The sequence below is a fragment of the Dermacentor albipictus genome, chromosome 3 (genome assembly GCF_038994185.2).
Source record: "Dermacentor albipictus isolate Rhodes 1998 colony chromosome 3, USDA_Dalb.pri_finalv2, whole genome shotgun sequence".
NCBI classification, from domain to species: Eukaryota; Metazoa; Arthropoda; class Arachnida; order Ixodida; family Ixodidae; genus Dermacentor; species Dermacentor albipictus.
In genome coordinates this window covers 87,851,490-87,877,373 of record NC_091823.1, presented here as the reverse complement: position 1 = coordinate 87,877,373, position 25,884 = coordinate 87,851,490, and the positions used below count along the sequence as shown (strand labels likewise).

The window sequence follows — 25,884 nt, the reverse complement described above, 5'->3', positions numbered from 1 at the left end:
TTGGTATGATTGGTATGGTATGATTGGTTTGGTTGACGTTTGGTATGACTGTGCAATACAGGAGGAGTGCTTTCATTGTAATAAGCAGTGCTACTACATAATAGTACATAGCATTACAGACACGTAAAGTAACATAACAGTAACATACCATAATAGTACAGAACGGCGTTAATTCAAACGCGTCTTCAGATACAGCTGGCTCTCAGAAAAAGATGTCTGGTGTACCCTATCCTCCTCCAGCCCGCTCTCTCTACCCCCTTTATTACGTGCATAGAACATTACAGCAAGGTCAGTGCCAGTTTCTCCTCTCCATGATTGTAAGAAACTGTATGTCTAAGACGGAACAATATAAGGGGTCAAAAAAATCAATCATTCCATATAGTCGTAGTTTTTAATGCAAAAGCATTATATGGCCCCTTCAGGCAGAAAAGCCGGTGTTGTCAGCAACGAGTGGTAACAAAGATAATCATCAGTAACACCATCAGAGTCTTTTATGACGTCAGTAGTAATAGAGGATTAAAGTTGGAACAAGTTAGAGTAATTTGATTTAAGGTGGAGTAAAGTCAATTAGAGCGTAGTAGAGTGACTGAAGGTGAATTTCAGTGGATTAAGGTAGATTGAAGTGGATTAAGGTGGATTAATATTGCTACAAATTATAGCAAGGTGGATTAGCTTGGATTAGGGTAGAGGTGTGAAGGACACGTGAAAATATTTGATGTCACGTATCATGGACTTAGCAGCAATATAGAATTATTGTTAGGACAAGTTTGAGTAAACTTATTTAAGGTGAAGTGAAGTGAACTAGGGTGAAGTAAAGTGAATGAAGGTGAATTTAGGTGAATTAAGGTGAAATTAAAGTGGATTAAGGCGGATTAAGGTAGAGTTGTGAAGGACACGTAGCAGTGTATGACGTCACGTATTATGGACGTAACCAATTTATTAGAGAAGTCATTATGATTTCGCATTAAATCACGTCCGCATACCTAGGTGATTGACAGATTTTTTTTTTCTCCGCTTACCTTTTAGTTTTAGTTTGCTTCATGTTACTCAGGTCGTCTGCAAGAAGCATTTGCCTTTCTTCACCCCAGCGCAAGCAAACGTGGATGGCCAATCCGTAACCATAAGCGCAGCGTTCATTTCTTTCTTTTTTTGTGTGTGTAGATTCCAGTAGAAGGAATAGATCGCGCATCTATGACTGCCCGTGTTTTCTGCTAACAAGCGAGCTCAGTGTCATGATTGGCGCGCAGACATCGTCTAGAGGCCGTAACAAGCGCTGTGGGGCCGTAATTACTGCGCTATAAAGCATCAAGTTCTGCATTTCTCCCTCAGGCGACTGCTATTTCGATCCTTCCTCAACGACCTCCTGACGAACTATAAGCCTTGTCGCTCTACATTAGGGGGCTGTACTGCGGGTTCGTCAGAAGTCACCTAGAGGTAATGAGCCAAAGAGGATTCATTAGAAGTAGAGAATAGAGCAACTATGAGAGAGGTCATGGCGACCTTACTTCCACAACAGCGCGTTGGATGGTTTAACGGAACCTTTGTTCTCCACCGGTAAATAATGCCAGGTATTGGGACGTGTGACCTTAGCGCGCGGGTTACTGAAAAAAGAATCATGAGCCATTCCACTCTATGAAGATGGATAATCAGCGAAGCTGTTTAGAACACGTCACAGAGGTGACACGGAATTCTGAACAAACGTAAGAATACATTTATTGTCTTGACCGGTGGTCATCGTGACGATAGGTACGCACGCACATTCTCGTATCACCTGAGTTAACATTATATTAATTCGAACATATTCGCGTAGAAGAATAAGAATGGGCTGGGGTGCGTTTGGCAGGCATTCTCAGATCATGAACAGCAGGTTGCCATTATCCCTCAAGAGAAAAGTGTATAATAGCTGTGTCTTACCAGTACTCACCTACGGGGCAGAAACCTGGAGGCTTACGAAAAGGGTTCTACTCAAATTGAGGACGACGCAACGAGCTATGGAAAGAAGAATGATAGGTGTAACGTTAAGGGATAAGAAAGAGCAGATTGGGTGAGGGAACAAACGCGAGTTAATGACATCTTAGTTGAAATCAAGAAAAAGAAATGGGCATGGGCAGGACATGTAATGAGGAGGGAAGATAACCGATGGTCATTAAGGGTTACGGACTGGATTCCAAGGGAAGGGAAGCGTAGCAGGGGACGGCAGAAAGTTAGGTGGGTGGATGAGATTAAGAAATTTGCAGGGACGGCATGGCCACAATTAGTACATGACCGGGGTTGTTGGAGAAATATGGGAGAGGCCTTTGCCCTGCACTGGGCGTAACCAGGCTGATGATGATGATGATGATGATGATGATGATGATGATGATGATGATTCGCGTATACTCAGGACTCTCGAGGACCAATGTGCTTACGAAGAGCGACGGCAGGAACAGAGAGGAAAATTCAATCTTCACCGCCGGGCGGCAAACCCCACCGATGAACATCGTGCACAAAACGACAAGCGCATGCGGGACGTCGCTCTTCGTAGGCGCCTTGCTCCTCGGGAGTCCAGACTCTACGTGGCCTCCCATTACGACGACAGAAAAGTGAAATTCAAAATGGAATATGTATATCCGCGTGGACGACGGGACCCCCGACCCGAGGAGCTGGAGGAAAGCAGACACGCGTGACATTTCGACGGCACCGCCACCACGGGAGAGCGGAAGGAAAAGAAACTGGATACGCAAGCGCTTGGAACGCCGGCAAAGAGAGAATGGTGCGAACGCGGATATGGCCGACGCAGGTCACCGCGCCTTGCAGATCGGATCTTAGCCCAAAAGGGCTAAGATCCGATCGTTGTTCCTAACCTTTTGCCTAGGACCTCCATAGGTCCCAGGTGCGACAAGGGTAGTGATGGGTGCGTTAAAGGTCCTGGAGCCCACTGCCCGGAGTCCACACGGGTATTTGCCATTGCACTTGGACCCTTTCTGCACTATTCCCAAGATCGGCGTTCATTGGTGCGGATGCAGAGCAAAAATGCACAGAATTCTATAGCCATGAACCCCTTCGCGGTAACAAGAACCTTTGATATGAATGTATAGGTTGGAAGTTACACGTGGATTCGTTTTTTTTTTAATGGCTGCAGAAGCGAGGTGGGGGGGGGTGCAAGGGGGAGGCTAATGAGCATATGGTCCATGTGATAAAATGAAAAAGAAACGAACAACTGCACACAACGAAAGAGAAAAAGCAGCTGCATTATAGTGCTCCTGAACTCATAATTGCTGCGCGAAGGATGAGAAATGATGCACGTGACAGTCGCATGCACACAGAAACATGCACTCATCCTCTCATCCGCACCATTTTACGCGTATACGTACACACAACTACAAGAAAACAAATAAACAAACCCCCCCCCCCCCCCCCACACACACACACGCCCGCAAATACAAACTCCTAAAAGCTCCAGTGCGTGCAACGTGAGCGTGTGTTGACTTGAGGAAATTAGAAGAGGCATCACTAACGATGACAAGATGTGGCAATATTTAAGCACTGCCGGCCACGAGTCAAGGATGTACCTGTGCTCGCTTAGACCTTTTTCAGTTATTCCTGCCATCAGGGTTCGAAATGACGCCGACGTATCCCCTTGACATATCGTCAACACAAAGCGTTCGAGTGATTATTGAATAACGTAGCGTTTTCCTAAACGTTTGGTAACTGCAAAACACTGTCCTCCGCCATGCTCTCGCTCACATTGAAGTCACACTCAGGTCTCTCTTTTACTTTTTATTGCACCACACACACCCGTGTAACCTTTCGCACCCGTGAGAAGGCGTTGTAAGAAAAAAGAAAAATAAAGAAAAATAAAACAGAAGTAAAAAATTTCTTGTATAAGTCTTTCCGCTTAGGAAAACGATAGTTCTCCTTCGGTCGTCTTCGGAGCGCTTTATGCGAATCTCTGCGGCACGCTGCATACACTGAGACCAGATTTATCCCCTTATCTCCGGGTGATAAATCAAGATTTCACATCCTTCCTGAGCCTCTTCCTCGTCAAGGACATTGCCATTTTTCCGATTCATCACGGCAGTTAGTCGTGGCGAGAATCTCTGTCGAAAGCGGTCATCTCGTTAGTCTGTTCCCCAAAAGCGAGCGGCACTTCCGCGTTTATTATCTCGCATTCTCACCTTCTGCGAATTAAAGAAAAAAGATAGCGAAGAGGGAGAGAAGGGACAACGTGCCAGAACATACATTATCAAAGGACCGAGTCTGGAACCCGAGACCCGACGAATCTGCGCACGAGAACCTGTCTGGGCTCCCCGTGTGCAGTGCTACGAACAATACAATAACCCGTGTTCCTAACGAGGGCCGCACCGTCTAACGACCGAGGCAAAGCAAGAGAACTGGCACGCCTGCATTCCCTGCAGCTAGCGGCAAGTGTTCTTGCCGTTGCGTTTGCGAAAGAACCCTTGGCTGGCCGTTTCGGCCTGCACCATTTCTCGAGTGACTGCAGAGCGAAGGAAAACAAAGAAGAATGAGCGAGTTAGATGGCTTCGTTGGGGACAGCCCTTGGCGCTTGCGTAGCATAAAAGAAAGAACACGTATGCGAAAGCATAGTGAAATTTCGCTTGTGTCCTGCGCTGTCGGCTGTTATTCGTTCCCATCGTTTCTGTCGTGCGGACCTCCCCGAAGAAAGTCGGCTTCACGTAATAGGGAAGCATATAGTGTCGCCGGGAAACGTGCTTTACGGGCCAGCGACTCGAAATGCGAGATAATCTTTTTTTTCTCGAGACTGTTAGGCAATAGCGAGAAAAGAGTGCTCTGCAATTTCGACTGAATAAAAGTGGACGTTACGCACGTGCCTCCGGCATTCCGCGACAGGTCTCCCAGCGTTCCGGTAAAACAAACCACTGAAGCTGGAAACTGGAGGGCCAGAACCCGAAAAAATAAAAGAACAACAAGAACAAGAACTAACCGAGGAAAGATGCGCAGGTAGTCACGCACCTTACGACACTCGTTATTTGTCCATTTGGACGGTCTATACTGAGTTGCTACATGACTGATAAAGGTGTAGAAACGAGAGACGACCTTGTGCTAGTTCAGTAGGTTTACGACGCAAAAAGCAAAACGAGGTTGTTTGGAGATGACATAAAACGGCAGCTATATTCAGCGCGTTTTTATGCTAATGCAAGACGCATATATGTGTATACAGAGACGACACCCATGTGTCAGCAAGCATGACGTCCACACACGACACGACATCTTAAATAAAAAGAGGGAAAACTTGTATTCCGTAGAGAACAAACATGCGGGCTATATATGTCCACCGCGTAAAGTTTATTATGTATATACGGTATCAAGTGCATATTTTTTTTTTAGTTAGCGCTGTTGTGTTATGCTAGTTCCTCATCACTATTGTTGTTGTTGTTGTTGCTTTGCCCGTTCCGGAACAGCTAAGCGTCTCGAGCAATACGCCCTCGCAAGTTCTCCCACAATTGAATATTACTTGTGCAGCTGATCCAACCCACGCCTGTGGGTCCTTTCAAATTAACAATAAAGGAATAAGAGGGAACTCTCTCGGATTACTGGTGATGCTTTCAAGCAAGTCAGAATGCACGCCACCTTTCTATCCTGCAGTTACAGCAATAAACCAATGAGACAAATGACTCCTCGAGAACGAGAGCGGGTGAACTCATATTTTGCTGCATTTTTAGCAGTTGCTTTGCCAAGTAAGTGCACGTTCGTTAACTAAAGATTTAGTGCACGTTCAAGAATCCCAGATGGTCGAAATTTCCGGAGTCCCGCCCCTACAGTGCGCCTAATAATCAGAAAGTGGTTTTGGCACGTAAGACACCATAATTTTTTTTGTTTTTTTACTAAGCATTTATGAGGCCCTTCCAGCATTCTGATAATTCATGCATCTCGCCTTGGAGCCAGAGGCACTCATCATTTTCGTCATAGATGCCTTCAAATGTTTCCCGTAAACCTGGAAATGTTGGGCTTGAGTTAACATACATTTTTTTATGCGGCTCTTGTTTTAATTTCTGTGTGATATCGGCGACGTGCTCCAGTTAGTTCAAATTTTCACAATTCCTTGCAATGCTGCGAACTTCCCCACATTTTTGTAGCTAGCCTAGTATGTTCTGCAGAGCAGCTGCTACATTTCGTCGAAGTTTTACTCCGATCTGACGTTTATTTCTCGTAGTCTTGGTGAGTGCTTGTTATTTGACTTTAACTCCTCGTGACTCCCGCCTTATTATTTCGCCTAGATATTCTACTGAACTACCTGCTTATATTTCTGAAGGTTACTCCAAATCCACATGTTAGACTCTCAAAGATCAAGGAGAAGGCTTTGTTATTGCGCCGACGCTTGTTGTTGCAGTCTGTGTCGTGCCTAAATTGAAGCGTGTCGAGCTAACGAATCAATAAACGAACCAACCGGCCAACAAACAAGGGAAAGAAGAAGCGCTTGAATGAACGAAGAAAGGAAGGAAGGAAGGAAGGAAGGAAGGAAGGAAGGAAGGAAGGAAGGAAGGAAGGAAGGAAGGAAGGAAGGAAGGAAGGAAGGAAGGAAGGAAGGAATGAGTGAGCGGACATGATCAGCGCGGTTCATACCTGCTCTTTGCAGTAAAAAAAATAAAAAAAAATAAACTGCTCATGCCATGGATGTAATCGAAGCAGGTATATTTATTTTTATTTTATTTTATGTTCAATACTGCCACTCACAGTTGAGAGCATAGCAGGTGGGCATTACAAAGACAATCATATTTGAAAAAAATAACAACAACAACAACAAAAAATAATCGACAAGGAAATACCGAAGCACATACGCCAGGGTAGCATTAAAGCAATAAATGTGGGTTAAGCAGTTTTTCAAGCAGAAGCATCAATATTACAATAAAGTTTAACAGTGCACAATCAAGTACATTGTGAAACAAAGAAATCAAAATTCATATTATTATTCGAGAAAAAAGAGAAGGAAGCAAGCTTCTATACAGAGCATTTAAGGCAAACATCACTCACAAATTCGAATTAACATTTCGAAAACGTGCATGCTGTGCACACGAAATGAAGCACAACCACGAGGATGATTTACAACCAGTTTGCCAAGCAAAGAGTATCAACGCCGTATCGATCGTGCGCAATGTGCAAACACCACAAAATGAGATTGCAAATAAGAAAGCGAAGAACAATAAAGGCACAGGATTGCAATCTGTTACAAAAATGGCAATTGAATAAAAAAGCAAGCAAGTGATAGTACAGGAACATAATTATGTGCAATAGCATAAGCAATCTCTTACACCAAGAGAACCGGCACACGTTTCAACGGTCATCACCAGCAAATGTTAGGAAAGGAAATACATTGTAGAAGCCGCCACCTAAGACCACCACAACCAAAATTGCCGGACCATTATTTTTGATAAAGTTTATTGTTATTATTGCGCTGTAGAAAAGAGTTCTGCTGGCTATACATCAGCAAGGTTTTCGGTATGCATATGTAGACGCCATTGGAGTTTACGAAGTTCACTTGTACGGCTGACGCGGCGTAGTGCTGTAAGGCTACGTACGGCGAAACTTGAAAATTTCCGTACGCGTTCTTTTTAGTGCCTAAAGCTGCATGTGCAGAGGAGTAGGGCATCGGAGCACGCGTGCGTTTTGCCCTTGAAAAACAGCGCAGTTTGAAAATGCAACCTTCCTTCGTCTACCGTGCCGTGAGGCACCCGGGACGAGCGTAACAAAGGCGGGAAGCGACGTGACGTTGCATATGTCAGCGATGCGTCGCTCAGCGCGCATGACTACCGCCCTTCAGTTGACTGCACCGGAAAGCTGGCTGCGTTCCACCTACCAGTGCGCGGGAAAAAAAAAACGTCAAATTAAAAACGCCTCTTCCAGTGCGTTATAAACTGTTCGCCTTATGGGCAGACCGTATAGTGTGATGCATACACCTCCGTCATGCCATTTTTATGAGTTTCGCAGAGTATAAGGGCTCGCGTTCCCACTATATTCTTGGAGTAGAGCTGTTCGTAAGAACCACCGGCCGCCAGAGGTGATATCCTCAGGCCGCCGGTGCAACACAGCAACAAGATGTAAAGATAGCAAGCAAAACAAGCAAGATTTATTTCCGGCAGATAGCTAGCTATAACACGCCATAAGCGAAGGTAACGAACTGAAGAAGAACATTTACGAACGAAAAGCTTTAGCATGGAAACGCTACATGACATCTTCGCAGCAACGCTAGTTGTGAAGAGCGCGGCGTTAGCTGAGGCCGAAAAGCCTGCCCTGCAAGTTTAAAACTTCCTCGTCACGACACATATTGTTGCCCGTACTACTACTACCGCTCGTTCAATGTCTGCCCTAGATCGGCTCAACTCCACCTTCGCTATTTGTCACTTGAACCAACGAATGACTCAAACATCACTTACCAACGTTAACCACTCACACCGAAAACATGTTTTAATTACTGAAACCACGATTAGTTGCAATCATCACGCATATTCTTGCAAGGATATCATACAGAAAATGGTAAGCCAATCATCTCGCGAGAGATAATGTATTGACATCAAATGCAATTCAAGGATGACACCGAGTACTAACAAAAACGGTGCCCCCAGCGCATTCCTTTTTTTTCCTGTTCTTTCTCGTTACTTCGTATTCACGCCAAATCTCGCCCCATTAACCTTTCCACTTTGTCTTCCCACTGACTATGCCTGACTGTACTCTGTTCGGGTTCGAGAAATCTTTTCTTTGCTAAGAAACATCCGGTCTCGATCCTGGCATTTTATTCGCTCCTATCTCTCGCTCGCACTCGACCTCTCCCGCTACAACCATTGCGGCACAGGCTCCAGCGACGACTTAATTATTATTATTAACACAGCTCGTTTTAAGAAGGCCAGCGTGTATGGCTAAAGCCGTCAAAAGGTGACATGATGGCTTCATGACATCACTGTAAGATTCAATCCTTATTCCATGTGAATATTTATATATGCACTTGTAGACTCTCCGCAAATATGAAAGAGGTCACCCGAATCGTGCTCAAAGCTGATAATCTTCTTTATGTGCCCTCGTAATTAGGAAATATTTCGTGAGCGAGATTCTTCAACAAGAGAACGACACAACAAACAGCAGTGAGTGAGGTTCAAACTTGCACATTTGCAAGGATCGCCTTTTGAACACAGACGAGATATTCCCTTTCGTATTGGCAGAGAGTGCATACATGTGTACTCGCGTATTGTTCAGTGTGCCGAAAGTTTGCGCAATAACACCACGGTCGTGGTTTACACCGTAAGGTAAATACAGGTCTCGCGGGACCGGTTTCGTGCAAAATATAATGAGACAGAGAGAGAGAGGGAGAGATGAAAAAAAGAAAGGACCGAAAAAAATGCAAACACTGAGAAGCTGCGCAGAAAGTAGTAGAAAAACAGGATGTGGCGTCAACGACGAGATGTGGTTAGTCTCGGGCAGGAAAAACGCAGCGCCGCAGTACCTCTACCATTCATGAAGACCCAGAATGTTTACAGAAGCAAAGTGCCGTCTCTTGTACATTGCACAAGATTCGGAAAAAAGAAAGAAGAGAAAAGAAGAAAATATGCAGCGTACAATAACCTTCCAGGACTGGCAAGGCTCAACTTAAACGCACATATAAGAAAAGATCAGAAATGTGGATATAACGTGGTGGCCAAATGATGGATAGTGCTTCCTGTCACCAGAAAGTACCCGGATGAAATGACCTAAATTGCCAGGTTCTTCAAAGCTCGAGTTTAAATATTGTGCGCATAGACGCACACACACGCAAAAAGAGCAGTGACGTGAAAGCAGCCAAAAGTTACATATGAAAAGACAAACACTACTGGTTGGTCACTGGGACTTAAGTGGCGCTTAGTGCGGATGACGCGAAACTAGAGTCTAGGCGTGAAACTTTAACGAGGTTCAAACGGAATCCGGAAGCGGGTCTTTTAAATTATTAGTTGCTACCGAAACACAAAGTTCATATCTTATCCTAAAACTCGATTCCTAAGCGGTCCCCTCGTGTGGCGGCTGTGATGAGCAGCCGTGCCTCCCCGATCTGGGCCTGTCAATGAAAGCGCTACCGGAATAATTCATTCCAATATAGCGGCCGTCTCGTTTTAATTTCGTTTGTATAAGCGGCGTTTAAGTTGGGCCTCAGTAATCTGGAGGCTAGAGAATTTTTGTGAGATGCTCACTAAACTGGAAATACACGCGGGTGGCCTACTCAGTACGCCCTACCGCCTCCCAACAACATTCTCTCCCACTGTCCGATTTCAGAACTCGACAAGTTAGTCAGCGTTCCATGGGACCCAAGTTACCGGAATTACGATGCCGGGTATTGCTTTTTGTGCTCTCTTGAACCTAAAGCCTGGAAACTGTCCACGCGGTTGGTAAAATTCCAACAGCATTGCTGAGTTTTCGACTATACGTATTGCATTTGTTGGTAGCGAACGTTCGACGAAAATCAAGTTGCTCACACGTGATCTTCTGTTTTTGTGCGCCGTACAGAGTGAAAAACGTGGTTGGGTGAAAGTGAAGACTGAGGCTCTTAGGGTTGGTTCAGATTATGCGAAAAAAAAAGCACGCACAGCTGTAGAAGGTGCTAGAAAAGCAAGAAGATAACGTAATCGGAGAGATAAGCGCCTTTTGCGGTCTCCCACAGACCGCGTTTGCAGGACGAGTGCCCGCGGTGCAGTTTTTGAACGGGATAAGACAGGGCCCAGTGGAGACCAGCCAAGAGATTTCATGTTTGAGAAAGGTTTTTGAGAGGCTCCATGTTTGTTTTTGCCAAAGAGCAGCGGAACGCTGCTTATGAAGGTTGCGTTAGCAGCAAAGACTTGGTTTTTGTTTTCTTCTTTTTTTAAAGGGAGGTTCTATAAATTAGTGCTTCGAGAAGCGAATCTAAAGTGATTCAGTAAGTCAAGCCAATGTTTACATAGGCGGGATTATTTCTTAAGGTTGATCAATCATGCACCACTCCTTAATTTTTCATGGTTAATGGGGTTAGAACATTAAGCAAACCCGCTGAGGGTGACAAACAGCATGTAGTATGAATATTTTACACCAGTGTGTCTTCGGTAAACCGCTTTTAGCCTGCGCCATTACTTATTCCTAATTTCTGTTCACATGCTGAAATTGTAGTGCGCGTTGTACAATGTCAAGTGATACAAATTAAATCTTAACAATTGAACGCGGTGTTTTTCGCATCAACTTCCGGGCTTTGGTGTGTTCCGCCACCCCTCACAATTAAGTATAGGAATGTTATTATAAAGGTTTAGGTCCAGCATTTCAATGTTCTTTCTTTTCTATAATGTGATGAAAGAAGGAAAAAGAGAGTGGAAAGAAGAAGCCATAAGGTGCAGTCTAAAATTTTACTGCCCTGACGGAGACGCCCAGTTCGGGAGGAGGAAGAAAACTGCATACCGGTTGTTAAGTCCGTTTTCAGCTAACGCCTTCCCAACGACGCCTTAGACAACAAGGAACATATTTTTTTAATTTTAGCTACCATTCAATCACGATGTTAGTACTTTTATCACTAGTTTATATATACGAAACAATCTCAAAAAGGAGGAAGAAAAAGTGCCTTCGGGCAACTGCCACCAGAAGGGGTACGACGCCTTCCTGCTCTAGGAAGAATAGGTACATAAAAAAAAAAAGTGCAGTGTGTGAAAAAAGCGGAGAGCGTCCGCGAGGGAGTCATAATTAGCTAAAAAACAAAAAGAGAACAGGTGGATCAAAGAAAAAGAGTGGATGCGAAGCAAATGTTAAATGGGCAAATTTAAAACCAACGCAAGAACGAGACCTGCATCTCCGTCACACATCAGCGCGGCTCTCGACGTCCGGAAGATGCCCCATAGATTGCCGGCAAATTAAACCGCATAAATGATAAGAACAACACTTGAATACTATCGGGAGTTTAAATGCGGTGTATTTGGATCAACACACCGTCAAAGCATGCGTATTCCAAACTCGATTTACATAAGAAAGGCTAAGCTGGAAAGGGCGAGCTATATCAGTGACCGAGTCAACAGGGACCACGGACAATGCAGCGCTGATACTCATATATAAATAGTTCTAGTTCCTTGTGCAGCATTCTTGGCGTCGGGTCAAAATGAAAGTTATGGCGCTTTATTTCTTTACTTTGACCAATGAAATACCAGCGATTTGGAAAAAAAAAAGATTGAGATTGCCATTGAAGGAGTAACATTCGCGATGAGATAGAAGGAGTAGCATTCGTGATTAGAGTAACATTCATGATTAGATACTACGACACTATTTCAATCACTAAGCCACCCGGTTGTTTTAATTTTTTGTCACTGCTTCTAGTGCAGCACAATCGCTGTTATCGCAAGAGTCGGCTGTGTCGAGATCTGGGCAACATCAACTGAATGCAGTCAGAGGATGCGAATTGCATTACGCTGATACCAATCACGTTTGTCTAGGTTGTTTCAATTCATGTGCTGACGGGCAGGTCTAATTAGACTTGCAGTGGTGGCCGCTACATGAAGGAACATGAGAGAGATGTACAAGGAGCTTCAGAGAACAATTTTGATGACTCGTAAAGTTCTGGTTCAAGAAATAATTAAACCCTTGGGTGTTACGTGCCAAAACCACGATATGATTACGAGGCACTTCGCAGTAGGGGACTCCGGATTGAGTTTGACAAACTGGGTTTCATTAACGTGCACCTATATTTCAGTAAAAGAAAGCTTTTTTTTTTGAAATTTCGCCTCCATATAAATGCGGCCACCACGGTCAGCGTCGAGCTTGTGATCTCAGCAGCAAAACTTGTGGCTTTAATCTACAACTTTACAAATAGATGAATTGATTTTTTGGGAAAAAATTCTGCAGGCAACTGATGGGCATGATTAAAAGGCGCACTCTTAGCCTCAGCACTCTGATGAAACATGTGTGCACTGCTGTTATGTGCATGCACAGCCAATCGGCAAGGAAGCCAAGGCGAGCCGCTCCTTATTTTTTTCCACGGGCTGTACATAAATAGGGCGTCTCCGAATGTCAGTTTCTTCTTTGTGTGCACACCTGCGCAGACAAGTGCTTCCTATTTTATATGATTTGACTATTTGCCTGAGACAAGCACTTCTTGAGCAGTTACTTGCTACTGCACATTTTGTGCCACTGTCCACCCTTCGACCATGCACAATATGCTCTGCGCACGAGTCTCAGCTGCTTAGACGACATACAGTTCTCGGAAGTAACCATCTCGGCACCATGTCCGAAGAAGTCTAGTACGCACAAGCCGATCAAAGTGCTATCCCGCTCCTAGAAGGAAATTAGACTACGCGATTTGTTGTGGTCGTACGTGAGGGAACATTCGTCTGAGTGGGGGTGGTAGAAACATTTATTGCCAATGATATGAATGGTGGGGGTGAATCCCCTTCATGGCACTCGGGTGCTCCCTTACTTTGAGAGGGCACCCTTACAAAGCGAAGGGGAGCCCTTGAAGCGCAATCCTTCTTATTGCACTGGAGATGATCTGGCACTGGTCTTGAGCGGAAGTGCAGGTCAGAAGAATCTCCCAGTAAGACACTGCCACGGCAGGTGATGGTGGATGAGGGAAGGTGGGGCATGTGAGGAGGGTGCGTAGGAAGTCTCCTGGTTTGCCGCAAAGTTTGCGTGTTGAGGGGAATTGGTCTGGATTTCATCTGTGTGTGCGTACGCCGGCTGCTTTTCTTCCTTCTAATCTTTACTTCCCCCTTTCTAAACATGTAGGGTAGCTAACCGTGTTCGGTGACGGTTGAGCTCCCTGCATTTCGTTCTTCATCTCTATCTCCGTTTGCATTGGAGCGGTCAATGTACCAAATTGTAAAAATAGCGCGCTCGCTCGTATTTTTTGGTGAAAACAAAAGGAACGCTCCCTAATGTAGAGTGAAGGCTGCGACATAGGTGAGTCGCATATAAAAATGTTATTTGTTAGCTTTTCACGTAGATGCGTGGCCTCAAAGAAAGGCGTTGCAGGAGCCGACTCACACCGCGGTTAATCACTGTGGTTTGCTAAAATAGTACTTCTGCTCCCTTACTGTAACAACGTTCAGTGTTCGATTGGTGAGAAGTTTTTTTTTTGTGGTGTTGGGTCGAATGTCATGAATGCTATCTCCTTTCTTTTCTTTCCTTCTTTTTTAAATGTTGAGGTGTGATAGAGACCCGCAAAATGGGTTTCGAGGCGATAAAATTTCAGGGAAGCAGATCAGCAGAATGGAAGAGACAAAATATAAAGGTAGCAAACAAAACAAGCGTTGTTTAACTTCCTCATCGCAAAGCAATCGTGGAGTCTCCTATCTTCCTTTTCACCCTAACCAAAATCGAACTCTTCAGGTTAGAAAACCGTGGCGAGTGCACACGCAGTGAGGAGTTAAGGTAAAGATAAGGGCAAACGATGTCATCGTAAAAACGAAAAAGTTAGGAAGAAAAAGAATGAATGGAGGAGACTAGTATTAAAGCGTCGTGGAGGATGCTTTTCAATCCAGTTGGAAAAACAATGACTACAAACGACTAGGTAAAGTTGGTGGAACCACGGAAAAAGGTAAATACAAAGCTGGATACATCACAAAAACGAAAAAAAAAATGTTGCCGAAATCGCCGAAGATGATTGACAAACTACGCGAGTAGCTTATGCGGACCTCAGATATAAGATATTTCTGAGGCTTCCGGAGACGATGTCAAAAATTTTGGATGATGGCGACACAGGTTACCGATATATTTTGCTTGACAACATGCCAGGATGACGATGGAACGAGTAGGATGGAGATGGCGAAACGACGATTACGGCAGAGGCTGCCATGGCGACGTTATCACGACAGCGTGACGACAACAGCGTCGTGACGATAGCGTGACAGTGATGACAGGACAACGGCTGTGCGCCTGCTTACTCCGCAGAGGTATGTCAGAAAATGATTCGACCAATCGCTTTAAAATCGGGGAAATGCCACGCACTGTGGTAGGCGGTCTAAGTGAAGCAGTGGTGAGCCGAGCCGGCAAGACGAAAGAGCGTTAAAGAACCGGCAGGTGTTAAAAATTTCCGGAGTCCCACACTACGGCGTGACTCGTAATCTGATCGTGGTCTTGGCGCGTAAGACATCATAATTTATTTCATTTAGGAGTAGGGTGCGGTATTATCGATGCACCCTACGCAGAAACGCGACACGGCACCATTACCGAGCACATCATCTAAAACTTCAGGCACCATGGACCTCCTCTCGCGTGACACCGTGTGCGTTCTAAGATACGGTCCGCCGAGCACCTGCTGCCACTGCTGCTTGGTGCTGTGGTGTCTGGCGGTACTTCTGGACGAATGGCGCTTCACCGGCGAGAGTGCAGCTGTTGAATCCTTTTCCAGCTTCATCGTCTTTTCGACGCTTAAGAGCTGGTGATGCAACCTGAGTCCCTTCAAAATAACTGACAAGCGATTGCGTGTCGCGCCTTCGTCTATTCGACGACCCTGAGCTGACGAACGAGACGAGTTCGTGTACGCCAAACTTCTATAAGTCATCGATCATGTATGTCTCTAAACGGCAACATCCGTCTCTGTGTACTTCACTCCAAGAACCAGCGCCTGCCTGTACCACGATGGGGCCCAGCGCAGGCTTTTGACAGACTAAGAACCCTCCTTCAGGGTGACCACAGCCACCGCATTCTTTGGAAACGGTGGCAACAGCCAAGCCTGAAAAGAGCCAACTCTGACACTTTCTGTGAAACAGCGTCGACCCTGGTTTCTCCCGAAATTGCCTCTGCATTGCATCTAGGGTGGGTCGAAGGTTGGCTACGATAGGTGAAGTCCAGCGATGTAATTCGACACTATGGCGGGGATTTGCGGACTGCGCTGCAAATCCAATTCACCGAGAGAAGAACATTGAATTCCCTCGTCAAGCGAAAGACGGAAATTACCCCATAAATATAGCATCGTGGAGGTGTGAACAAGCCATTCGTGAGACTTTTCAAGCCAGTGCACGTTCTGCTGTCCTCTCACGTTTCTTTTCAAATGCATTTTTCTTCTTGACCTAATGCCGGTAAAAATGCAAAATATAAGAAGTTAATTATTCCTTCGCCAATAGTCAGCAGCTCTTCAGCACGCAAAATCACTTATGGCCGGAGAGCACTCGAGGTTTCCGGACACCGACTAGGCTGAGGAAATTACCGAGCGTCCCCGAGGGAGCTTCCTACCTCGGAAATACCACAGCGTCTAGAAAGACCGACCAGCGACAACGAAAAGGGGCGAGAGAGCAAAAAAAAAAAAAAACTGCTAGCCTGAAAGAAAAGAAAGAAAAAAGGAAGAATAGGTCACATAATAAGGAGACCTCGACAGCGGCATTTCGCACTCCTATATATCAGAGCCTAAAGCATTTTAGGATAGCAACCGGGGTTGTTTTTCACAAAATTTTCGGCATGATATGGAAAGACAGTTGACATTCACTTAGGTATACCTACTTTATTTGAATGCGAAAGCATGAGGACTTGTCTGTAGTCATCAGCTTAAATTAACGCTCCACCTTAATCCACCTTGCTCTATTCTGCACCAACCTAACTCATGCCATGCAACTTCAACCTGCTATTCAACCATATTCAACCTGCTATTGACCAAATTGGAAAAGCTGAATATTCACCCTAACGTTCTCGCATGGATTTCTTATCAGCTCGCGTGCAATTCACTTCTGTCAATGACACTACCTCGTCTTTCGGATATGTGACTTCTGGTGTCCGCCAGGCCAGTGTGACTGGTCCGTTACTATTCTTAAATTATATTAACGATCTTCTATCTGTCACCCACAATTAGACTCTTCGCCGATGATTGCGTCATATATCGTAATATACCCTGCATCCCCGACAAGCTGGCATTACAATGCGACCTTAACAGGATAAGTTGATGGTGCTCGTCCTGGCTAACGCAACTTAACCACAGTAAAATAAAGGCTATGTCATTAACTAACCATTGTTGCCGTGTACCTTAATCTTACAAATAAACCATATCTCTATTGAACTGACATCAGCGTACAAGTACCTTGGCCTTCATTTACAATCTGAATAATCATGGGATCACCATATTAGCACTACCCTTGCTTCCGCTGATCTTTCTTTCGGCAGTCTTAAACGTAACATTAGACAAGCGCCTATTCACCTTCGTAAACTTGGTTACACCACGTTAATCCGAGCTCAAGTCGAATATTCATCAGCCATCTGGAATCCTTATAATCACTGCATTAGCAATGACATCGAAGCCCTTCAAAACCGTGCTGTTCGCTTCATCTACTCGGAATACTCACCTTTCGCTACTGCCACTACTTTAAGAAGTAGCGCTGCAAGACTTTTCGCATCGCAGTAAACTTGCTGGCTTAACACTTTTTCATGAAGTTTCTCATCACACATCCCTTCATCATGACTTTTTCCTGCTACCAGTAGCTATCTTTCCTGGCAGGGACTATCCTAGCAAAGTGAAACAAATAATTTGCCGCTCAAAACACTATCTTTCATAACGCGTTCGCACACCAAAAAATGAGAACCAGTTGCCATCACACATTGCTACAGAAACTAACATCAGCCAATCTCAAGACCTCATTCGTGATAACGTGCATGCGACCATCCCTGATTAATATTGCACTGGTCTTTTCTTCTCACTATATGTTTAATTGTATTATGCACTTTTATTCCATTTACTTTACTTTATACTTCTTTTGCTCTGTACCTTAATCGTTACCGAACTTTGCACCTTTGTCTGACTGCGTTCTTTATTCGTTCTCTTTTAACAACCAATAACTAGAGTTATTACGCCTGTGTGTTGTTCATGTAACATGTAAATATATGTAATAGTTATATACCTCTTTCTGTACCCTTTCTACTGTATTATTTCTTCATAAATTTTGTATACGCCTGCACTATACTTGTACCAGACCCCCCTATGCAATGCCCTCAACCAGAGGACCTTTAGGGGTAACTCGTGTAAATAAATAAGTAAGTAAGTAAGTAAGTAAATAAATAAATAAATAAATCCAAGCTAATCCCTCTCAATCCAAATTAATCCACTTTAATCAATGTTAATCTAATTTTGCGTGTGGGCCACGGCGTCCGTCTTACGCCGTGGCTGTTCACCGTGGGCATTCGCAATGCGAGCCGCAGCAGGTATGGCGCCGGGAACGTGACATCATCACTTGGTCACGTGGTTTTTGGTGCAATTGGATGAGAGCTCCGGACGCCGGATTTTCCGCTTTAGAGGGCGCGTAATGCTTTCGGATTAATAATTATGCCAAACAGGGCAAATGAAAGTAAGCTAACCATACCGGGTAGAAGCTTCCCTAGGCATGCACACACGCACACTTGCCCCTTCCCCCCCCCCCCCCTCCACCCCACAGCACACACAAGCGCGCGCAAAAGGCGAAACAGAAGCAGCACTTTGATATATGCCGAGACGTAGCCGAGTTTTCATGACGTGTTTGAAACTCAACTGGAGACACGTCATATGGGAACTGACGCGCAGCTGAGAAACGATGACATTTCCGAAGAAATTCCCCGCACAATGCACACACTTCGGAGCAGACGCGGAATTGGTTTGACGTAATAGTTCTGCGGAAACCGACGGGTGGAGAGAAGTAGTTAATAAAGGAAACATGAGACATCCACCCAAACGTAGCAAATTGCTACAAAGGAAACCCACACGGGTTCATCGAAAGAAAAAGCCTCGCAGCTGAAGAAAAATTTGTACTGGTCCGGGACGAATTTGTAGCAATTTTTCAATCGTAGCAGTTTGGTGCCTTTGGGTGGATACCTCATTTTCTGCATAATAGTTAGGCACGGAATTAGTATGCGCACACTAGCCACTGTTATAATTCAGGACACATAACACGGCCCCGGAACTAAACGTACCACGTCAAATGTATAAATCAATGCAGATATATTCAAAAAGACCTAATGGGAGGCTGTGAACACGAGTAAGCGTGCAATAAGTCCCAAAACATCACTAATAGTATTCGTGTGTCATCGATGGAAGCACGAATCGGGTGCTTCAGCGAACACTTTCAAAAATGTTCGAAAAATTACCTGTGGCAGATAGCACAATTATTGTCCATGAGCTTATCTACTCGAGAAGGCGGACATTACTTCCACAAGAAATTGAAATGCATAATTGACTAATTAACAATATCTCACTAATCACTTTTTAACTAATTACCTTAAGACACATATTGCGATTTACAAATTCTAGCAGGAAAATTCGCAAGGCGGTTCCGCTTGGAACGAATTCTCAAGATAACACCAGTTTCGAGATATTCATTCCAGAAATTTGCGGAGAAATGCATTCGCGTTCCAGTTACTTTCGTGCTTCAATGCATAAAACGACATTTTGTTAAAAAAGTAAGTGAAACGACAGCGCATTTTTACAGTGTTTGACGGCGCATATCTCGTAACTGGTTCATCCATACCATTATTTTCAAGTTGATATTCCTTGTAGCCTCACCCGTTAGAATTTCTAAATTGCAATATGTGCCATAACGTAATTAGCTTAGAACTTAATTAGTGCAATTTTGTTAATTATCCGATAATTCATTTCAAACTTTTCTGCAATTAATGTATGCATTTTCAAGTAGACCAGCTCATAGATTGGAGTTGTACCTCCACAAGCAATCTTGAAGTATTTTTCAAATGTTTAAAGACCCTGCATATGAAACTTTGTGATGGTTGCAAACCAAAAGCAATGAAAGAGCGGCGATGTAAAACGCTGATGAAGCAGAGCGCACGAGCGACGTCGCGCACTTGTTGCACAAGAATGCCTGCTGCCAACCCGCACTCCAAATGTCGGCAAAAGATCATCGATGTAGCTATTGTAAAGTCAAGGAGAGCTTGGCCATGTCAACGGGTGATAGGTAGGAAAAGCTAGAGGTATGCGGAAGAAACAGATGATCATCGAATACATTGAATATCTCTCTCCTTGGAAGCACTAGGTAGTATACAATAATACATAGTGCGGGAAATATGGGGCACAGGAAGAAAAGATTTTGCAGGAATTAACAGTGTGAAACGTAAATTTTGAAGTTGTAGGAGCTGCGGAGGCGCAGCAGTTAATCACCCAAGCTTTATATATATATATATATATATATATATATATATATATATATATATATATTCGTTCGTCGCAGTGCGAGTCCCTAAAAGATGCGCAGTTGAACGTGTAGGAACGCAGACGCAAGAAGGACGTTATAGGACAGAGTGCAGTCTGGTGCCTTATGAGAAACGTATCCAAGCCAAGGGAATACATTAATAACGATCCTGTTGTTTCTATGCGGACGCGTCTCGTTTAGGCACACGGACACCGGAATCATTGAATGTTTTCGGAAACTGGACGCGCTATGCACTCATAACTAACGTTTCAGGGGAGTTTAGATGAAGCGAACCTTAATTTCAATAGTTACTGGCGATAAACAATAGCGAGAGGGTATCTATCAACGAGAGCCATAGGTGCCTCCGTATTGGACAACGCTATTAGCGTGCGTAAACATTACGAATATTAAACTCGCCAAAAAACGTACGTTATCACCGCGCACGCGAATCACCACTCACTAATGTTGGAAGCATGCGAAGTGATGACAGCGCTATTTCTTTACGTACGTAATGCGTTTACATTTGGTTTCAAACGATATTCTATGACTGTCTATTGACGTTGCTGTTCCCGTCACCGCTCATCGTGTTCACGCTGCTCTTAGGAAGTCCTAGCTATGCGTGGCCTTTCCTATCAGAACACAAATTACTGGGCGGGTTCTTCTTTTGCATACGAAAGTGTAGTTATGTCGCTCACTGCTCCGTATGCTACAGCCGCAGCTTCCCGGAAGTTATTAAAACTACTGCAGCATGCACTTGTTCAACATTAGTTGTCGTAATATTACTTTATGCGCGCGACATTTGCAGCGGAAGAAACGTAGTAATAAATAAATCCATAAGGGTCTCCCCACCCTCCACCTTCAAATAAATCTACAATAAAATCGTGAATTCATGAGTTCTATCCATAAGGCCAAGCGCTCTTAATGACGCCTAATGCACAGCTGCAGCTGCGCACAGGGGAAGTGCGTTGCTCGCTGTTCCGAGGCATCCAGAAAGAGAGCTGTCGCCCGTCACGATCCGCACTAGCAGCCAGCGCACGAACAGCAGCGCAATCATGGCGGCAGCTGAGAAAGCGATGGGCGCGGCGTCTGCTATTCAGCTGCATTTTTCACCATCGTGATACTGCATTTCGCGAATCTACATCGACGTTTCTGAGCGCGCGTTTGTCACTTGACGGATCCCGAAACGAAGAATCGGGTAAAATTAGGGCGTGCGAGATATCGTCTACTGGAAATGCTAGAAGAAAAAGAAAATGGAGGGACTCACGGTGGAGACAATAATTGAACAAGGCTTTGCAATCGCTCCTTCGGTTACCGCTCTGAGCCCAATAAGTATACGTCAGCAAGTATAAATAATATGGCCCCAATGATCAGCGAAAGATTCCTGAGGTTTCAGTCGGCTATGTTACAGTTTGTAAAGCTGTTTGAATAACCAAATAATGAAAAGACACGGCGGTGCCCTTAAGTCTTCTTTGCCATAATTTTCATGTCGTTCTATTACGTGTTACGTGTTACGAAGACTAAATAAGTTGTGAAGCACAATTTTTTCTCATGTGACTTGAACAGTAATTTGTATCGCATCCACAGGAGACTTTTGTTCATTCCGCTCTCTGTTTCCTTGATGTTTGTAAATGAATAATTTATGTACTCGCGCTAGGTCGACCACCCTTGTCTCTGAGTTGGGCACTGGTGAAAGTAAGGATGAACACAAAAGCATTAATTGGGACGCAAAAAAAAAGCACGAAAAAAAAGTCCCTAACATGCGATTTTCAAGTCATTGAGCTTGCACTCCCCCTATATCATCCCTGAATTTACTTTCATCTCAATTGCCCAGTAAGCTAAGCACACACAAGCCTTTCTTTAGCTCAGCTAGAATGGATGCTCTAGGCTTAGTTTTTTTATTTATATTTTTCATAACACCTCTAATTGATCTTGAGGTTTTCACCAGCTTCCGGAACGCAGAATCAGGGGCCAAATTCGCGATACCTTTCGCCCGTAAGTGCTGTTTGCAATTGGTCACCCGCTTTTACTAATGGTATGTCGAGCACCAGGATTGGCTGGAACTTGCCATTACGAATAATTCTAAGCCCTTCTTTCGTGTGTGTGAAAGTGGGCCCAGGGTCTTTGCACGTTCTGCATGTTACTCTCCCTACAAGTTTACCAAATAATTTTAGTTTACAGTAAGTGAATATTACGCACACAGAAAAGCGTCCGGTATCGTCTGTTCTGTTAAGCATTTAATCTGCAGAAATTGCGAAAAAAATAATGACAGAGAGAAATTACGACAGCCACAGTGTCGGCTGGTATAATAAAAAAGCTGTTGCTATGCTACATCGTACAAGTGCGGACGAAACACGTAGGGGTGTCAAGGGCGAGGCAACCATGACATTTAACGCGTTGCAGGTTCAGTGCAGGAATGGTGACGTGCATCTGCGCGCGACGCGTATACCCCACCAAGCATGTGCTGCAGCTTCCGTATTTCCTCGTCAACGAAGCTGCATTCCCTTTCTTCGTTTTGTTCTTTTTCTTTCTTTCTTTTTTTTCTTGAATTTTATAAAGCGTCATCAGACGACGCTCTAGTTGTCGCTCATGAAAATTGAGGAAAAACCAGGAAGTGCCCACCCACCTGTTAATTCGTCGAGGGCATCCGTTAGACAGCACTGCCTCGTTCGGCGGTGTGAAGGACCAGGCTTTTGTTTCCACGCCGGCGTTCGCACCCAAACGAATCCAAAGAACAGAGCGCAACAAATCCCGTGGCAGCAACAACACTAGGAGCAGGAAACGAAGTGAAGAAGTTCACAGGACGAGTGACGAAGATGCCGGAGTGGACAGGCCGCTAGCGTCGCACGATTACACTTGGAAGGGCGTGGTCGCGAGAAGCCGGAGAGCAGAATTTCGTTGACTGGAGCACATTGTGTTGACACAAGTTACACTCACCGATATGCACACGTAGCGAAAAAAAAAAATAAGAGGTGAAATCCACCAACCCGCACACGGCAAGAGAGACCGCCAGCAATTACTACTACACCTCGAACTATCACGATAACAGGAATTACAGGTGTTCTAAGCTAGTGACGAACGTGGCTTAGTGCGCACTTCTGTAAGTGCTCGCCGTAGACAAGCCAATTTCTTGCGCGACACTCCCCTTCAAAGCTGTCCCGTCCGACGAAATGCCACGAGATATTTCAGAAGTTGCATCGCGGAGCAAAGCAAAGCGCAGAGGTGCGCCAATGAATGACACTTTGGAGGAAATCGGGTGGTCGAGAAAGAGAGAGCGATAGAGAAGGAGACGAGGTCAGTGAACTGATTTCTTTGAAGAAGGAAAACGAAGACACTGCGAAGGAAGGAACAAAGAAAGAAGTCCTCACTGCATTACCCTCCGTCAGCACGTGCACAGAATGAGGCGAAATGGGAAATTAAAGAGAATAAGAAGAAAAGAAAGAGCACAGGCGAACACCCGAGCAGATTAATTAGACGTATGTCGATCGCTCGCTTCTTCGTCGCACACGGGAACTCTAATACATCACTAAAACAAGCACGTCAGCAATAAAGGCGGCAACGGTAGGACGCGACGCAAGCAGAGCCGGTTTCGGATTGCGGGTGTCCTGTCTCCCTCCGGGATGTTCCTCTTGCGCAGCAGCGAAACTTCTGACCGACCGACACCAGTGTAACGCACTAAGTCGTCAGCGCGTCTTCGAAGCCGTTAATGAGCGACACTTTTTTTTTTTTTTTTTTTACCAGCGTTTCCTGAAGAGCTCCTCCGATTGACGCCCGGACGGCCGGGAGCAAAGTTTCGCGCCGGCCGGCTAGAACAATCCCTCGCAGCGTGGACAACGGCCGGCGAATTCGCAGCAAAAGTACGGTGCCGTACGTTCGAAATGCGGTGTCTGTTTCCAAGTGTAGGCAGGCGTTCGTCACACCACGGCTCGTCGCATTGTCAAGCGTCGGCGAAGAGAAGCGACGGATGATGCTGGAGAGAGAAGGGAAGGGGTGATGCACTCGGATGATGCACTCCGAAGAATACGTGGGCGCGCCAGAGCTCGCGGCCGCAGCAGCTGCCAACGTACCGTTGCCCGCCGAACACTGATCGCCGACCGTCGGAAGGCGCGCGCCGCCCGCGCGCGCGCGCGTGTCACGTGGTGCGCGTTTTCACCCGCGAAGAAAAACGAGGGAAGAGAGGGCGAGCAGAGCGCTCTGCTGTTTTTTTTTTCCTCAGAGAGGAAGCGTGGAGAGAGCGCGGCGGCAAAAGTTGACAGGATGCCGAGGAGCGCCCCCGCGGCTTGAACTCTGGAGCGTCGCGTTCACTTTTGCTAGAAAGAAGCGGACAATTAAACTATACAGCTGCGAGCTTTGTCTGATTCGTTGACTCTACTGATTGGTCTGCCTGATTGACCAGGTCTGCCTAGATGTTGCTTTATGGGTGACAGGAACAGCGTAAATGCCCATCAATGGATGTTTGCCGCCAAGTAAATTCACCTTAATAAGAAAACGCAGTCAGTTTTATTATCGCTAAATTACTAAACTATCGCAGCAAGCATTTCAGCAATACGATTTTTTTTACAATTATTTATGCACTATTAGTTTATGTCACGTGATTGTTATTTTATGTGCGACAACTCTTGCCTCTACTCTCTCTTATCGCTCGTGTCTGCAGTGGAAAAAGTAAATAAATAAAATAGAAGTAAGAGTAAATAAAAATGACGCTGCGCTTCGTCTCTGCTCTAGTGCTGTTGCATTTTTTGTTTCCTTCGCCGGCGCATCGCCTTAATTTTTCCAATAATAATCGGACAAGCTAAACTACAGCGGAGGGCTTTACCTGCATCGTTATTTTTAATTATTTTTTATCTATATGTTGTTATTTTAATTTCTCCGGCAAGGAGATTTGAATATCATATACGCGCAGTTCTTTGTAGTCTCAATATCCATGTTACATTTACGCTATGACCTCTTCCGTCAGCTGCTTTGCGCAGTCCTACTGTGTAATATGTTTAAAGATCATTCACATTAGTCAGGTTACTGTACTTCTGTTACGTTAGTGCTCCACTGCTGCAATTCTCCTTCGTCTGGCATCCATGTCGAACTTTCTTTTCTTTTCTCGAACAAAATGATTTGCCCTTTCGTAGACCCTGTAGGCAGGTCCTGGCGCTACGACCGACCCACGGAAGATCAAGTGATGAATGAATGTGAGCTCAATTGTCGGAACGTCCTTCGTAACACAGAGCGCATGGTAAAATTAGAATGCACGTATTAGGTGTATGATTCGTAAGGTTTGCTTTTTTTAAAAAACTCTCTGTAATGAGCTCTTGGTCGTTGGCACAGTATGGTATATTCTTACAACGTGGTCGTTGGCCAACTGCCTTAGCTATGAGAGAGGGAGAGAGAAAGGATGTATAGAAAGGCACGGAGGTTAACCTTAGGTAATTCCGGTTGGCTACCATGCATGGGGGCATGGGGTAGGGGGTAAAAGAAGACAAAGGGCGGAATTGGGAAAAGAGAGAAGGAGAGACGAACCCAAACGTTGTAACTATGTACAGTATAGAGTGGTGGCGGGCGACACTCTTAAAGTCTCTTATGATGTAGGTTGCGGTAAATATGCACAGGTATCATCCATACCCGAAAAACATGGACACAGAATGGAGGAAGAAGTCAAGAAAGTTGGAAATCAAGTACAGAGTAAATAGTGTTAGTATAAAACCGGGAGTCATCACAAAAAAAAAAGTGAGAGAGACGGAGACCGCGAATTGGATGCAAAGAATGGAAGCCCATTGAGATTTACAAGAATGGTATGAAAAAAAATTTGAAAGGAAAATCT

At 44.9% G+C, this 25,884-nt stretch overlaps 1 protein-coding gene across 2 annotated transcripts in view; it reads right to left on the bottom strand.

Annotated features, from left to right (window-relative positions):
• Positions 1-24,148, bottom strand: part of LOC139057453 (dopamine receptor 1-like) — a 556,142-nt gene extending 531,994 nt beyond the window's left edge. For both annotated transcript variants that reach the window (XM_070535761.1, XM_070535759.1), the window contains exon 1: positions 22,699-24,148. The gene's annotated coding sequence lies outside the window, so the exon portion shown is untranslated. The remainder of the gene's footprint in view (positions 1-22,698) is intronic.
• Positions 24,149-25,884: the final 1,736 nt, after the last annotated feature.